Source organism: Somniosus microcephalus, chromosome 13 (genome assembly GCF_052327205.1).
Source record: "Somniosus microcephalus isolate GS21.2 chromosome 13, FLI_Smic_1.0, whole genome shotgun sequence".
In the NCBI taxonomy this organism is placed as follows: Eukaryota; Metazoa; Chordata; class Chondrichthyes; order Squaliformes; family Somniosidae; genus Somniosus; species Somniosus microcephalus.
Genome location: NC_140999.1, coordinates 174,037,343 through 174,055,206, shown reverse-complemented (window position 1 = coordinate 174,055,206; position 17,864 = coordinate 174,037,343). Strand labels below are relative to the sequence as shown.

At 45.1% G+C, this 17,864-nt stretch overlaps 1 protein-coding gene across 14 annotated transcripts in view; it reads right to left on the bottom strand.

Moving 5' to 3' along the window:
* The window catches only part of LOC147108783 (uncharacterized), a 40,882-nt gene that overhangs the window by 11,037 nt on the left and 11,981 nt on the right, over positions 1–17,864 (bottom strand). For 2 of the 14 annotated variants that reach the window (XM_086005614.1, XM_086005611.1), the window contains exon 3: positions 1,384–1,501. The exons of 6 other annotated variants lie outside the window; for them this stretch is intronic. The gene's annotated coding sequence lies outside the window, so the exon portion shown is untranslated. 6 more of the 14 variants (XM_086005613.1, XM_086005612.1, XM_086005620.1 and 3 more) reach the window with 6 other exon arrangements.

The following is a 17,864-nucleotide window of genomic DNA, read 5'->3' as shown; positions in this document are numbered from 1 at the left end:
ATCGGGAACATCCTCCCCGCATCCACCCAATCCAACCCCTTCACAATCTTATATGTTTCAATAAGATTACCTCTCATTCTTCTGAACTCCAATGAGTAGAGTCCCAATCTACTCAACCTCTCCTCATAAATCCATCCCCTCATCCCCGGGATTAACCGAGTGAACCTTCATTGTACTGACTCGAGAGCAAGTATGTCTTTTCTTAAGTATGGACACCAAAACTGTATGCAGTATTCCAGGTGCGGTCTCACCAATACCTTGTACAACTGAAGCAATACCTCCCTATTTTTATATTCTATCCCCCTAGCAATGAAAGCCAACATTCCATTGGCCTTCTTAATCACTTGCTGCACCTGCATACTAACCTTTTGAGTTTCATGCACCAGGACCCCCAGATCCCTTTGTACTTCAGTACTTTCCAGTTTCTTGCCATTAAGATAATAACTTGCTCTACGATTTTTCCTGCCAAAGTGCATAACCTCACACTTTCCAGTATTGTATTCCATCTGCCAAATCTCTGCCCACTTACTTAGCCTGTCTATGTCCCCTTGCAGGTTTTTTATGTCCTCCTCACTCACTACTTTCCCTCCCATCTTAGTATCATCTGCAAACTTTAATATGTTACACTCGGTCCCCTCCTCCAAATCGTTAATATAGATTGTAAAGAGTTGGGGACCCAGCACTGACCCCTGCGGAACACCACTAGTTACTGATTGCCAGTCTGAGAATGAATCATTTATCCCAACTCTCTGCCTTCTGTTAGATAGCCAATCCTCTATCCATGCCAGAATATTACCCCCAATCCCGTGATTTTTTATCTTAAGCAATAATCATTTGTGTGGCACCTTGTCAAATGCCTTTTGGAAGTCTAAATACACTACGTCCACTGGTTCCCCTTTATCCACCCTATATGTTACTTCCTCAAAGAACTCCAGCAAATTTGTCAAACATGACTTCCCCTTCATAAAACCATGCTGACTTTGTCCTATTAAATTATGATTATCCAAATGTCCTGTTACTGTCTCCTTAATAATGGACTCCAAAATTTTACCTACCACAGATGTTAGGCTAACCGGTCTATAGTTTCCAGCCTTCTGTCTACTGCCCTTTTTAAATAAGGGTGTTACATTAGCAGTTTTCCAGTCTGCCGGGACCTTTGCCGAGTCCAGGGAGCTTTGGAAGCTTAGAAGGTCAAATCTACCCATCTGTATTTACCCGTATATCACTTTGTCTGTTTTAGCATTGGGAAAACGGCATAAAATTTAGACATAAAGCCGTACAAGCAATATAAAAAGAAATCTGTTATTTATTTTGGTGGTTTTATTCTTTCACAATTTTAGTTGGGAATAGTAAAAGCTGGTAACATCCCGACGGAATAGCTACCAAATAGGTGTGCAGCTGTATGCGCTGGTGATCCGATGGTGCGTAACATGGATGGTTCATTTTGGCATTTGGGACAGTGGTGATGAAACATGAATGAGGTTCCATGCAACAAAGTAGGCTACAATCATGGAGAGAAAGAGAGAACCACAGATCAAAAAGCAAAATGCAGACCTTACTGTAGTATTGTGCTAATTAAGGTTGATGATTAATATATTGCTGTTACAGTAGAATGTGCAGAAATGATTTTCTCACTAAATAATGAAGGTAGTTGTCTACAGTTGAAAGGAGATGTGCATTGACATTTTTCATCAGGTTAATACTTGAGTAATGGCAATTATAGCCTAAGGTTTCTTATTTTCCCCTTCTTCTTAGGCAGTCCCTCGGAACTGAGGATGACTTGCTTCCACATTAAAAATGAGTTTGCAGGTGACTGATGAGTCCAATGCGGGACCTACAGTCTCTGTCACAGGTGGGGCAGATGGTGGTTGAAGGGGCGGGTGGGTGGGGTGCTTGGGTTGACGTGCGCTCCTTGCGCTGTCTGCGCTTGGCTTCCGCTTGCTCCCGGCGAAGAGACTCGAGATGTTCGGCGCCTTCCCGGATGCTTCTCCTCCACTTTGTGCGGTCTTGGGCCAGGGATTCCCAGGTGTCGGTGGGGATGTTATACTTTTTCAAGGAGGCTTTGAGGGTGTCCTTGAGGGTGTCCTTACTTCCACCTCCACAACATTGCCCACTCCCAATCCCCCAGTGTATCAGCTAATCAAATAATATAAAATGAGAGTGTGTGGCTCCTGGTCCCTCAACAAATCACATCCAAAATCCTTGTCCTTATCTATGAATCCCTCCATGTCTTTGCCCCACCCATCTTCTCAATCTCCTCGAGTCTTATATCCCATCCCAAATGTTCCATTCCTCCGACTCCGGCCTTCTGTGCAACTCTCCCCCTTCCTTTTCCCAGCCTCCGTGGTCCTACACATTGGAGCTCCTTACCTAAACACCTCTGTCTTGCCACCTCTCTTTCAACCTATTAAAAACCTCCTCAAGGCCCATCTCTTTGGCTAAGCTTTGTGTCACCCCTCCTAAAACATCCCCTCCAGGCTTGGCATCCATTTTCCTTACACCTATTTGCAAAGTACCTCGGGGTATTTCATACCTTAAAGGCACTATATAAATGGAAGCTGTTCTGGTAGAAATCACTGTTGGTGACATAGAAACATAGAAGATAGGAGCAGGAGTAGGCCATTCGGCCCTTCGAGCCTGCTCCGCCATTCAACGAGATCATGGCTGATCATCCAAACCCTAGCACCCAGGCCCTACACCGACAGACATCCCACCCAAGCCCTATCCCCGTAACCCTGTAACCCCACGTATTTAATCCCCCCTAACACTAAGGGCCAATTTTTTATCATGGCCAATCAACCTAACCCGCACATCTTTGGACTGTGGGAGGAAACCGGAGCACCCGGAGAAAACCCACGCAAACACGGGGAGAATGTGCAAACTCCACACAGACAGTCACTCGAGGCCGGATTTGAACCCGGGTGGACAAACACTAATGCAGTCATTTTAATGCAGGCATTAACGCCTCCACTTAAATAGCAGACAGAGGAATGTCACACAAGCATTTAAAGCATTTGTTTGTAGATATTGCAGCAGTAATTTCCAGACTTATATGGGTAATGCATGTTTCCTCTGGACACTTGAATGGAGACATAGGGGTGTTGCACAGTTACATCAGACAAATTCAGTTGCTTGGTGGACAATGCTTTGATAGTTGACTAAAAGCAAAGAAAATCAAAGCCTACTGACAGGAGATCAACACAAGTGTCTACAGGGATATAGTTAGTTTATATTTCTGCTACAAGTACAAATAGAAATTTATGTTATTACACACATTACCATTTGCATTGTTTAGTTAGCTGTAGCAACCAGAGATTATTTCCAACTCCATAATACTTGGTCACAGAATTAACCTGACACACTGGAATTGTAAACGGTAGAAGATTCTGACTATTTCAATATAGGATTCTCTGGTGACTCACTTCAGTTCTTGATTTTGTCAATTAAGGAAACCTACCAAAATGTAACAGTGAATGGAGAACAAATAAACTGGTTACACATGGTCACCACTAAGGCTGCAAAGTGAACACATTTTATATTTTTGTTACACTTTTACAGCCTATGGGGTAAATTTTCACCTTTATCATTTGGGAGCATATGTGGCAGAGTGGATCGAGTGCCCTTATAGAATCCGCCTTTTTCCATTTCCATTGAAGTCTATAACAGGAAGCCAATCTGCAGTGCCAGTTTTATGCCTGGGTAGCAAGTTGAAAATCTACCTCTACAGCTCTATTTGTAGAAATACATGAGAGAATGACTAATGTGGTAAGAACTAGTCAGTCACCCAATTTTTGTTTATTTGCGCCTGATTGTCAATGTTTTTTCATAGTTCTTCAGCCACCGTGGCCGGAATTTTTACCTGCAGACCCGTTGGGAGCGGGGGGGGAGGGGGGGCGGTCCGGTAGCGCGTGAGGAACACGGAAGTCTGGGTTTCCCCGCACACTGTGGCGATTTAACTGCACAGCGTGTGTCTGACGTCAGTGACAGGTTCCTTGCCCAGAAGTCAGCCTGATTGACAGGCTTGGCTTCCAGCCGGGCACTCTCGCCTCTCAGTCAGAGGGTTGTGGGTTAAAGTCCCACTCCAGAGACTTGAGCACAAAAATCTAGGCTGATACTCCAGGTCGGAGGTGCCGTCTTTCAGATGAGATGTTAAACCGAGGCCCCGTCTGCCCTCTCAGGTGGACGTAAAAGATACCATGGCTCTATTTCGAAGAAGAGCAGGGGAGTTATCCCCGGTGTCCTGGCCAATATTTATCCCTCAATCAACATCACTAAAACAGATTATCTGGTCATTATCACATTACTGTTTGTGGGAGCTTGCTGTGTACAAATTGGCTGCTGCGTTTCCTACATTACAACAGTGACTACACTTCAAAAAGTACTTCATTGGCTGTAAAGTGCTTTTTGATGTCTGGTGTTCGTGAAAGGCGCTATATAAATGCAAGTCATTCTTTCTAAGAGGAGGCAGCAGGACCAGGTAGGTCTGATCTCTGACCCAAGGGGGTCCGATCCCTAATCCCGGGGGTTTGTATGGGGGGGGGCCTGATAGTGGGTAGCTTGGAGGGCCGGGAGGAAGCACTCCTGCTACTCCTGGCCCACTTACCTACTCCCCGAGGCTGTCCTCGCCTCGCTGCAGCTGCCAGGATACCCATGGCCCAGGAACCATAGAATCATAGACTCATATAACACAGAAGGAGGCCATTTGGTCTGTTGAGCCCGTGCCAGCTCTCTGCAAGAGCACTTCAGCTAGTCCCACCCCCCCGCCCTTTCCCCGTAGCCCAGCAATTTTCTTTCCTTCAGGTACTTATCCAATTCCCTTTTGAAAGCCACGATAGAGTCTGTCTCCACCACCCTTTCAGGCAGTGCATTCTAGATCCTAACCACTCGCTGCCTCATGTTTTTCCTCATGTCGCCTTTGGTTCTTCTGCCACTCACCTTAAATCCTCTGGTTCTCGACCCTTCCACCAATGGGAACAGTTTCTCTCTATCTACTCTGTCTAGACCCCTCATGATTTTGAACCCTGGCCGGCGACAGTAAAACCTGCAAAGTAGGTTAAATCCGAGGCTTCCAGCCTCATTATCATATTTAAATTGCCAACCCACCTCCTGGGAGCAGGTTGGCTGCACTCCCCTTGTCCCACCTCGGGTAAAACCCGGAAGTGGGTGAGTTGGAGCCGGTTTCCCGACACGCTTCCAATTCTCCCCCATTTAACTCCCCACCCGCACCCACTCCTGCCTGCTCACCTATGTTATAATTCCCCCCTATGTTTCAGTGCAAGACCATAATATAGACACTGTTCTGTATATATTTAATCACAGGGAAGTTTAACCTTAAAAGGGGAAAATTTTATGCAAAAAAAGAATTCTTTGTAATAGTTTTCATTTGTGCTATGAGACAAGATATGTCTTCGACACAATTTAAAAAATAACACATACTCACAAAGCAGTTAGTAGCATAGGTTTCAGTTGACAGCCAACATTGTTTATTCCAAGATGCTGTGCAAGCAGGCTATGCAAAAGAGTAAAGCGTACAACGTACACCTGCCTCACAAAGAAATATATGAGATTTGCAATTAGCTGTGTGCACATAAGTTCTTCAGTGCAAATAAAAACAGATGAATCCGTCAGATCGCCCAGAATCACAACCATTTACACCCAGCAATTGTGGAGGAGAAATAACTAGTGTATGTGCGCACTAGAGAACATTAAACCACTGTGGAGCAAAGAGAAACAGTGATCAACTCTCACTGTGTTGTAAAATTAAAGTGTATGGCAACTCAGAACATTTATTTAGAAAGTTTGATTGAAATCCCATTTGTTTCCTAACCCTAACTTTTCTTAAAAAAAACTCCAGCAGGGCAAAATCACCAGTGTCCACATACCTTGTCCTCAGCTCTTGCCTGTGTAATTAAGACCCAGTAGCCTGATAGTCAAGCAACTACAGTGCTAACTAATGAGATGGTTATAGATTGGAGACCTCGGGTTGAGTGCCATTGAGATGCACATGACACAGTGATGCTGTAATTTGCCTATTTTAGCTGAGGTCAATATGTGGAGCTGTTTGTGATAGGATCGTGTCCTCCCTTGGGAAGGGAAGATTTGACCTTCTAGATCTTTGGGAAGGGAAGATTTGACCTTCTAGATCTTCCTCCATTGCAAACATACCTTCCTGTCAGCTGATCGTAAAGGAGAATTGATGTCAGTTGCGGAGACACTTACGGAAGGAAGCATCCTGATTATGAAGAGGCAGAAATCCTTTTGGGCCTAGTGGTTAGTGCTTAGTGGTCACCAGGCGTGACTCAGTCACACTACAGCGCACTTGAACTGTCAACAGTTCTTAAGTAGGTGGATGGCTTTCTGTACTGAGACAGAATGGAGGGTGTGAGACTCAACCAGCAAAATGAAATGCAGGTTGAGTTCTTCAATTGATCTGTAATCCTCAGCTCCCAGCAGAGTATTATTACAACATTTACCTGATTATATTACACTGATATAAAACTGAATCTTTTAGCAGTTTACATCTTTAAAAAATGAAAGTAAAAAAAACTGACATCAGTCTATTGATTTAGCAGAAAGCAGGGCTGCCTCAATGGAAAACCCATTCAGCACATTTTTATTTTGAATGTTATGATATCCTGAGTTGGGCATCAATAGACCTTAATATTTAATGTGTTCTTTCTCGCTACTATTTTAGCTACTAGAGAACTGTTTTTCTGGTCCTTTACAACTTTCAAGAATTGTTGTCCATCTTAAATGGTGGTGAAGTTCTCTCTGCCACCATTGCTACACTTAAACACTCCATCACTAAGACCACCTATTTCCACCTCTGTAACACCGCCCGTCTCTGCCCTTGCCTCAGCTCATCTTCTGCTGAAGCCCTCATCCCTGCCTTTGTTACTTCTAGTCTTGACTATTCTAACGCACTCCGGGTCGGCCTCCCTAGTTCTACCCTCCATAAACTTGAGGTTATCCAAAACTCTGCCCCCCATGTCCTAACTCGTACTAAGTTCCGCTCACACATCTCCCCTGTGCTCGCTGACCTACATTGGCTCCCAGTTAAGCAATGCCTCAATTTTAAAATACTCATCATTGTTTTCAAATCCCTCCATGGCCTCGCCCCTCCCTATCTCTCTAATCTCCTCCAGTCGTACAACCCCCTCCCCCTCCACCCCCCCCCCCCACAACCTCCCAAGATATCTGCGCTCCACCAAATCTGGCCTCTTGAACTTCCTCGATTTTAATCGCTGTACCGTTGGTGGCCATATCTTCAGCTGCCTACGTCCTAAGCTCTGGAATTCCTTCCCTAAACCTCTCTGCCTCTCTACTTCTCTTTCCTCCTTTAAGACACTCCTTAAAACCTACCTCTTTGCCCAAGCTTTTGTTCATCTACCCTAACATCTCCTTATATGGTTCGGTGTCAAATTTTGGTTTTGATAACACTCCTGTGAAGCGCCTTGGGATGTTTTATTATGTTAAAGGTGCTATATAAATGCAAGTTGTTATTGTTGTTGTTGTTGAAGAGGTTAAAAGGGCATTTCCCCATTATCTAGGTCAGACTGTCTTCCACTGAATTAGAAGATGAAGCATTCAGTCAATTAGATTTCTGTATTTGTAGACTGCGATTGAAAAATAAATTAATACATCCACCTTCATTTAACATATAATGAAGTGACTATTAAATATTAAAGTGTATTGATGTCCAGCTTAGAATAGCACAGCAACCAAAAAAAAATGACATCACTGGGTGTTCCATTGCGGCCGTTTCACTTCAGTTATATTAACAATCTGATGGCATTTGTTTTTAAACTTCACCTTTTAAAAATTTAAACTGGTGAAAGATTCATTTTTACATCAATGGGACGTAAGTCTGAAAATTACTGTTGACCAAATTAGATGATGAATGCTTGACCCATTCATATGATATTTCATTTCTATATTAAAATAGCGGGCAGTGCAATGTTTTATGTGTCGGTTAAGTGTTCAGCTGTTAATATCATCACAGTGGTTTCTAGGCTATAATAAGATAAGCTTTGCATGTCATTTTTGTAAGGTTTTGTAAATTATGTAGATGACTATAAAAATATTGAATACATTTATAACCATTCTCCAAGGGCAAATTACAATAATTAATTAATTTTCCTATCCATTTCTTACTCCAGCAGAGGATCGGTTTGTGGTTGTTACTGCCACCTTGTGACTGCATTTAAACAAACCTGCAATTAAACAGTACAATCCTTTAAGTGCACATTTCTCCAGCCTCTCTTATTTCACATCTGGCACCACTTCCCGAACAGTTCAATGTTTATTCTCATGTGGCTGATAAAAGCTGCTCGTACCTCCATTACAGATGACGGAGCATTGGTTGAGGCCTGGAGTCTGATGCTCAGCAGTTCAACACTCTAAAGCTGCTGTTAGATTGTGCGAGGCCCATGCCAGCGATGCTGGCTCCTCTGATGCAGCCGGCCCCAACTTGAGAGCAAACTTGCTGGAAATCACTAAGGCCATTGGCTGGGAAAATACAGTAAAATCAGGTCTTCCTGGCCACCAGCCTTAGCAAATCCCAGCAAGTTCACTTTTGGGCGGCAGCTGTAACTGGGATCAGTATTAGCCAGGACACCGGGGATAACTCCCCTGCTCTTTTTTGAAATAGTGCTGTGGGATCTTTTACGTCCACCTGAGAGCAGACAGGGCCTCGGTTTAACATCTCATCCGAAAGACAGCACCTTCAACAGTGCAGGATTCCCTCAGCACTGCACTGGAGTGTCAGCCCAGCTTTATGTGTTTAAGTCCCTGGAGTGGGACTTGAACCCACAACCTTCTGACTCAGGGGTGAGTGTGCTACCAACTGAGCCACACCTGGCACTAACAGAGTCATAGAATCATAGAATCATAGAAATTTACAGCACAGAAGGAGGCCATCGGCCCATCTTGTCCTTACCGGCCAACAAAGAGCTATCCACCCTCATCCCACTTTCAAGCATTTGGTCCATAACCTTGTAGGTTATGGCACTTCAAGTGCATATCCAAATACTTTTTAAATGTGATGAGGGTCTCTGCCTCTACCAGCCTTTCAGGCAGTGAGTTCCAGACCCCCACCACCCTCTGGGTGAAAACATTTCTCCTCAAATCCCCTCTAAACCTCCAACCAATTACTTTAAATCTATGCCCCCTGGTTATTAACCCTTCTGCTAAGGAAAATAGGTCCTTCCTATCCACTCTATCTAGGCCCCTCATAATTTTATACACCTCAATTAGGTCTCCCCTCAGCCTCCTCTGTTCCAAAGAAAACAACCCCAGCCTATCCAATCTTTCTTCATAGCTAAAATTCCCCAGTCCAGGCAACATCCTCGTAAATCTCCTCTGTACCCTCTCTAGTGCAAACACATCCTTCCTGTAATGTGGTGACCAGAACTGCACGCAGTATTCTAGCTGCGGCCTAACTAGAGTTTTATACAGTTCAAGCATAACCCCCCTGCTCTTATATTCTGTGCCTCGACTAATAAAGGCAAGTATCCCGTATGCCTTCTTAACCACCTTATCTACCTGTCCTGCTACCTTCAGGGATCTATGGACATGCACTCCAAGGTCCCTCAGATCTTCTGCACTCTCAGTGTCTTACCATTTATAGTGTATTCCCTTGCCTTGTTAGCCCTCCCCAAATGCATTACCTCACACTTCTCCAGATTGAATTCCATTTGCCACTGTTCTGCCCACCTGACCAGTCCACTGATATCTTCCTGCAGTCTGCAGCTTTCTTCTTCATTATCAACCACACGGCCAATGACCTGACAACTGTTTATTAACCTTAGAATCATAGTTAGCAGCACTTTAACACTGGGGTGAAATTAATGTTGCGCAGTAGTGCAACACGGGCGATAGCAAATTGGCACTCCGCCCGATTTTCTTTTCCATTGAAGTCAACTTTGTGCTACCGCCCAAGTCATATTCCATCCCCAGTGAGTAGACAAATGATTAATACATAGGGTTAATTGACAAAATAACTAACAGAGGTTACAATGGCGGTTCAGTTATGTGCCGGTAATTCAGCTGTAGTTTGCTGATTATAAATATACACTTGAGATCAGTGTCTGAGATTGATATAAATTGGTGAGATTAATTTAGGATTAGACTCCGTAGAGAGCAAACACGTTAACAACATTAATCTATTGAATAGATTAAAGTCTATATGCTTCCAGTTAGCAATATTTCCAGAACTTATACAACCTCGTTCTTATGAGCTGGTGCAGATGGACTGTTTGCTTCGCCTTACTTCGGAAGTATGGCGTTTGCCTCCTAAGACATCAAAGTAATCAACCCCCATTTGTAGAGTTGTTACTGTTTCCTCCTGGATCCTCTGTTCCTGAATAAATTCACCTTCTGTGTTGGTAGCTGTCTCTGGACGAGCTGGCTTAAATTTCACCTCCCTTGATTTCAGAGAAACTTGTGCATCTAAGTGACACATTTATATACGTCTGTATCTGACTGGTATCGGCGTAGAATCTTAACTTCTATAATCACTTGCTCTGTCAGAGATACCCTTTCACAGAAACATAGAAAAATAGGAGCAGGAGTAGACCATTCAGCCTTCGAGCCTGCTCCGCCATTCAATATGATCATGGCTGATCCTCTAGCTCAATACCATATTCCTGCTCTCTCCCCATACCCCTTGATGCCTTTTGTGTCTAGAAATCTATCTATCTCCTTCTTAAATATATTCAGTGACTTGGCCTCCATAGTCTTCTGTGGTAGAGAATTCCGCAGGTTCACCACCCTCTGAGTGAAGAAATTTCTCCTCATCTCAGTCCTAAATGTCCTACCCCGTATCCTGAGAATGTGACCCCTCGTTCTAGACACCCCAGCCAGGGGAAACATCCTTCCTGCATCCAGTCTGTCTAGCCCTGTCAGAATTTTATATGTTCCCCATTATAAATTCTCCCGTTTCTGACTGTAAGGGACCTACATTTGTCTTCACTAATCTTTTTTTTTACATACTTGTAGAAGCTTTTACAATCTGCTTTTATGTTCCTTGCAAGTTTAATCTCATACTCTATTTTTCGCCTCTTAATCAATCTCTTGGTCCTTTTTTGCTGATCTCTAAACTGCTCCCAATCCTCAGGCTTGCTACTTTTTCTGGTAACTTTATATGACTCCTCTTTGGATCTAATACTGTCCTAAATTTCTTTTGTTAGCCATGGTTGGGCCGCTTTTCCTTTTGTGTTTTTGCGCCAGAAAGGAATGTATAACTGTTGCAATTCATGCATTCGTTCCTTAAATGTTAGCCATTGCCTATCCACCATCATGCCTTTTAATGAAGCTCCCCAATCTATCATAGCCAACTCACTCCTCATACCTTTGTAGTTTCCTTTGTTTAGATTTAGGACCCTAGTTTCAGATTGGACTTCTTCACTTTCCATCTTAATGAAGATTCCCTAAAGGACCCCGTACAACAAGATTATTAATTAACCCCTTCTCATTGCACAATACCCAATCTAGGATAGCCTGTTCCCTAATTGGCTCCTCAACATACTGGTCTAAAAACCATCTCGTACACACTCCAGGAATTTATCCTCCACAGTATTATTGCTAATTTGGTTTGGCCAGTCTATATGTAGATTAAAGTCACCCATGATTACTGTAGTACCCTTGTTACATGCATCTCTAATTTCCTATTTGATGCCATCCCCTACATTACCACTACTGTTTGGAGGCCTATAGACAACTCCCGCCAATGTTTTCTGCCCCTTGGTGCTTCTTAGCTCCACCCAGACTAATTCTACATCTTTATTTTCTGAGCCAGTATCCTTTCTCACTATTGCTCTGAATTCATCCTTTACTAACAAGGCCACCCCACCTTCTTTTCCTTTTTGCCTGTCCTTCCTAAATATCGAATATCCTTGGATATTCAGCTCCCAGCCTTGGTCACCCTGCAGGCATGTCTCCGTAATCGCAATTATATCGTATCCGTTTACATCTATTTGCATTGTTAATTCGTCTACCTTATTACAAATGCTTCGTGCATTCAAATGCAGTGCCTTTAGATTTGTCTTTTTAACATTTTAGACATCTTAACTTTTTTTTGTACTATGGCCCTATTTGTCCTATTACCAGTTTCTCTCACCCGGACCCTATTTGTTAGTGCACTCCTTTATTTGTTCGCTCTGTCCCTTCCTGACACAATCTGGCTATCCTTACCCCAATCACTTTCCTGCACTGCTTCCTGGTCTTTTCTCTTTAGCATTCTAAATTTCTCTCCACCGGGACCCTCTCCCCCCTTATTTAGGACAATGTCACCCTTTTTATATATACTAAACAAAGTATAAATGAAAGGATGGGAACTAGGGACCGAAGACTGAAACTGAGGACTGAGAACGGAACCTGAACTTTAGTGTCAAAAAGACTAACTTATATATCCTTAATTTCCAAAGAAACCTCCCCAATTTAATTGACCAATGCATGTGTTAGATGCTGAGCTCTTTTTCTGCCGCCTTCAACTCCATGCCCACTTCTTTGGCCAGGAGTCCTCCCCCCACACAGCTGGCCCTTTCTCCCATTTTCAGAATTCTCGTTCCAACTGGACCCCTCCCTCTGGCCTCTTAACCTCTCTAGATCTTTTCATTGCAAACTGCCGGCGTGACATCGGCCGTCTCAATTTCTCTGCTCCCCTCACTCACTCCAACCTATCTCCCTCTGAACTTGCAGCACTCCATTCTCTCAGATCCAACCCCAACATTGTCATTAAACCTCCTGACAAGGATGGTGCTGTTGTTGTTTGGCGAACTGGCCTCAACCTAGCGGAGGCTGAACGCCAACTCGCCGACACCTTATCTTACCTCTGCCTGGACCATGACCCCACTACCGAACATCAAGCCACCATTTCCAGACCATCACTGACCTAATCTCCTCTGGAGATCTTCCCCCCATGGCCGTCAACCTTATAATTCCCCAACCTCGTACAGCCTGCTTCTACCTCCTTCCCAAGATCCACAAACAGGCCCCGGTAGACCCATCGTTTCAGCCTGTTCTTGCCCCATGGAACTTATCTCTTCCTATCTCGACTCTATCTTTTCTCCCCTTGTCCAGTCTCTTCCCACCTACATCCATGACTCTTACGACGCCCTCCGTCACTTTAACAATTTCCAGATTCCTGGCCCCAACCGTCTCCTTTTCACTATGGACGTCCAATCCCTCCACACCTCCATCCCCACCAGGATGGCCTGAGTGCACTCCGCTTCTTCTTTAAGCAGAGGCCCAACCAGTTCCCATCCACCACCACCCTCTTCCGCCTGGCTGAACTTGTTCTCACATTGAACAACTTCTCCTTTGACTCCACTCACTTCCTCCAAATTAAAGGTGTTGCTATGGGAACCCGCATGGGTCCTAGCTATGCCTGCCTTTTTGTGGGGTATGTGGAACATTCTTTGTTCCAGTCCTACTCAGGTCCCCTCCCTCACCTCTTTTTCCGGTACATTGATGACTGTATCGGTGCTGTTTCCTGCTCTCGCCCTGAACTAGAAAATTTCATTCACTTTGCTTCCAATTTCCACCCTTCCCTCACCTTCACATGGTCCATCCCCGACTCTTCCCTTCCCTTCCTCGACTTCACTGTCTCCATCTCTGGGGATAGGCTATTGATAAACATTCACTACAAGCCCACTGACTCCCACAGCTACCTGGACTACACTTCCTCCCACCCCGCTTCCTGTAAGGACTCTATTCCATTCTCCCAGTTTCTCTGTCTGTGCCGCATCTGCTCTGACAATGCCACCTTCCATACCAGTGCTGCCGACATGTCTTCCTTTTTCCTCAACCGAGGATTCTCCTCTACCGTGGTTGACACGGCCCTTGACCGTGTCCGTTCTATTTCCCGCATTTCTGCTCTCACCCTTTCCCCTCCCTCCTGGAACCACGTTAAGGTTCCCCTTGTCCTCACCTTTCACCCCACCAGCCTCCACATTCAACGGATCATCCTCCGTCATTTCCGCCACCTCCAGTGTGATCCCACCACCAAACACATCTTCCCCTCACCTCCCCTTTCAGCATTCCGAGGGGACCGCTCCCTCCGCGACACCCTGGTCCACTCCTCTATCACCCCCAACACCCCTTCCACTTTGCCCAGCACCTTCCCGTGCAAGCGCAGGAGATGCAACACCTGCCCTTTTCCCTCCACCCTTCCCACTGTCCAGTGCCCCGAACACTCCTTCCAGGTGAAACAGTGATTTACTTGTACTTCTTGCAATTTAGTATACTGTATTCGCTGCTCACGATGCGGTCTCCTCTACATTGGGGAGACCAAACGCAGATTGGGTGATCGCTTTGCGGAACACCTCCATTTAGTCCGTAAGGGTGACCCTGAGCTTCTGGTCGCCTGTCACTTTAATTCTCAGCTCCACTCCCACTCAGACCTCACCGTCCTCGGTCTCTTACACTGTTCCAATGAAGCTCAACGTAAGCGCGAGGAACAGCACCTCATCTTTCGATTAGGCACTTTACAGCTTTCTGGACTCAACACAAAGTTCAACAATTTCAGACCATAACCTCTGCCCCATCCTTTTTTTTTCATATATTTTATTATATATTTTTTTCTCTCCCACATGGCAGCTATCTCTTCTTCTGCCAGTGCCATTTACACTTCAATTAGAGCCATCTTTTGTTTCTTATCTTGTCCCATTACCATCTCCTTTTGCCTTGCACCATCTCTTAATGTCTCTTAATCTCTCCTGCCTTCCATCCTATCACAGCCCTTCCCCTTTTGTTCTTTCCCCCCCTCCCCCCTCTCCCAGCTCCTGCACTTGCTTAAAAACCTGTTCGATCTCCAGCTTTTTCCAGTTCTGATGAAGGGTCCCAGACCTGAAACGTTAACTCTGTTTCTCTCTCCACAGATGCTGCCTGACCTGTTGAGTATTTCCAGCATTTTCTGTTTTTATTTCAGATTTCCAGCATCCGCAGTATTTTGCTTTTGTACATGTGTTAGAAGAGTTCAGCCCTTCTGATGTTAATCACCTCACACAGCCCTGTTGGTACCCTTAATGACCTGCAAATCAATGAACCGCTGGCACCTAGACATGCCAGCTTGCTTGTTTACTGCTTCAGGTCTTTGCGAACAAAGGGCCTGACACAGTTGCAGACAAGGCAGGATGTGTCCTCCTCAATAAGCCATCTCCTGGCCTGTGGTCTTAAAGTCTTCTGTCCCTGTTAAGGAATGTTTTTTTTGTATACATCTTCATAGATAAACTAGCATTAGCTCTTTACTTTACTTTCCTAGCGTTCAGTATGATTACTGACTAAAGTTTGAGGACACATTTAAAGCAATTCTTAGGGCATTTCTCCTACTCGGCTAGTTGTGCGAGACCCTTATCATTAGTACAGATCTTAGTGCAAGACAAAAGCAGCTTAAGAGGGTGAAATACCCCTTTCAATGAAAGATGGGAGAATGCCCCATAAATATCAGACTTCTAATGACACGACGGGCACATACATAGAATCAAAGAAATTTATGGCACAGAAGGAGGCCATTCGGCCCGTCGTGTCTCTGCCAGCCAAAAAGAGCTATCCAGCCTAATCCCACTTTTCCGCTCTTGGTCCATAGCCCTGTAGGTTACAGCACTTCAAGTACATATCCATGTACTTTTTAAATGTGATGAGGGTTTCTGCCTCTACCACCCTTTCAGGCAGTGCGTTCCAGACCCCCACCACCCTCTGGGTGAAAAGAGTTCTCGTCTCCCCTCTAATCCTCCTACGAATTACTTTAAATCTATGCCCCCCGTTATTGATCTCTCTGCTAAAGGAAATAGATCCTTCCTAGCCACTCTATCTAGGCCCCTCATAATTTTATACACCTCAATTAAATCTCCCCTCAGCCTCCTCATTTCAAAGAAAACAACCCCAGCCTATCCAATCTTTCCTCATAGCTAAAATTTCCCAGCCCTGGCAACATCCTCGTAAATCTCCTCTGTACCCTCTCTAGTGCAATCACATCTTTCCTGTAATGTGGTGACCAGAACTGCACACAATACTGTAAGTGTGGCATAACTAGTGTTTTATACAGTTCTAGCATAACCTCCCTGCTCTTTGGAAAATGTGCACTGGGAATGTCCTCCCAGCGCTGGTGTTCTGGTGGGGAAGGACTTGCACCTGGCCCTCTGTTACTGCTGGAACCCTGACCCAATTTCCTGGTTCAAGGTTCATCCCGTATGCATGGTGAGCTCCCCACAAGATTCCCACCACCAAGAAGGAATCTGCCATTGCCTGTCCTCGAAATCCCGGCAGAGCTGAAGTGGGGATGCAGTTGCAGCAGCACAAGAGGAGACCGGCCAGTTAACGGAGCAGCAGTCCCCCCAAGATTGGAACACTGGCATTCTATGGTAGATATTGGCAGAGATTGAGGCCTACACAAGATGATAAGTGGTGGGGGCGGGGGGGGAGGTGGTGGTGGGGTGGATATGGATGTCGAAGAGTATGCTACAAGCAGAACCCACTTGCCACCTTAATTTGAGAACCCAGGGTCATTACGATTGCTCCCAGGGCCTACTGCTACTATTCCCATGGTGGTCCCAGGAAATGACAGTAATTGAGACGGACAGGAGGGAAATCCGCTGGTGACCCGGGCCCCAAGGGTATATCTATGCACGGGAATGCTAATCAGATGGAAAGTCCCTCCTGAAGCATTAACCTACCTTTTCTCTTTCAAATGCTAATGCTGTGCACGTCCATCATTCATGATTTTTCTTTTTATTTGTATTTGTTATTCCCCACAAGGTGGATTGACTCCTTGGTTCTCACCATCTTCACTGTTCTGAAGTGATTTCCTCAGTTACAGATGCTAATTGAGGGATTATTTTTAGTTGCAGCATCATCTGTATCACTCCCCAGCCCCAGCCTGCTAAACAAACCCAACATTGCGGTGCTTCAAGTGCACGGATAAATTGATTTTTCCCCTCTGCACGATGATGCAAGATAAGCACAGGTATCCGCAGAGATAGAGGGGGGAATTTTAACCTCAAGGAGCGCGTGGGTTTGGGTACGGGTGGGGGGTGAAAACCAGGAAAAATGCGAGTGCGCTGGAAAGCCGGCTGCAACCCCCTGACTTCCTCGTTTAACTCAAGCTCGTTAGGCTGCCTTCGCGCAAACTCTTCAGGAGAGGCGTGTTGCCTATTAACATATGCTAATCGCTCAACTGCAGCGATATTTCAAGTGACTTTCAAATTTAACGGCTCATCCACCAGGTTTCCCGGGCTTCCTGAAACTTGCCAGTGAAAGCAAGGCGAAGACATGATGGCCATTGAGGGGGATGATTCAAACTCGTGGAAATACTGCAACGGGTGAGAAGTGGAAGCACTTTGAGTGGAGTTCCAACATCCACGTCCCTTTTTGCACTCATCATCCCACTCATGGTCCAGCCACACTTCACTGCTACCACTCTGCTGCAGAGGACTTTGTTGACGGTCAGTGCACCGCAGTAAGGCCAAGGTTAAGCTTTCTGTCATCCTATGTAAGGCGATAGATATGTTGGCATCCAGAGTCTGCACAGCCATGGTCAAGATGGGCATGGACTCATTTGATTGCCGCGTTTGATGTTCCATGGGGTTGACTGCTCTATCCATGCAAGAAGACATCATCGCAATGCCCTGAAACATTATCACACTCATTTTGAGGCAGTCTCCTCCATTCTCTCTACAATCGTGGTCAGTGTGCTTGGAAGGCCTGTCAGTACATCTCACATACTCTGCTGCTGCTCAATGGTTACCCTTTTCATCGACCCAAACTGCTAACCACCCAATTTCCTTTTCTGGTTCCCATGTTAGCTGATATTATTAACGGTTCTCTCTCCTCAGTTATTGTCCCCCTCTCCCTCAAATCTAGCATTT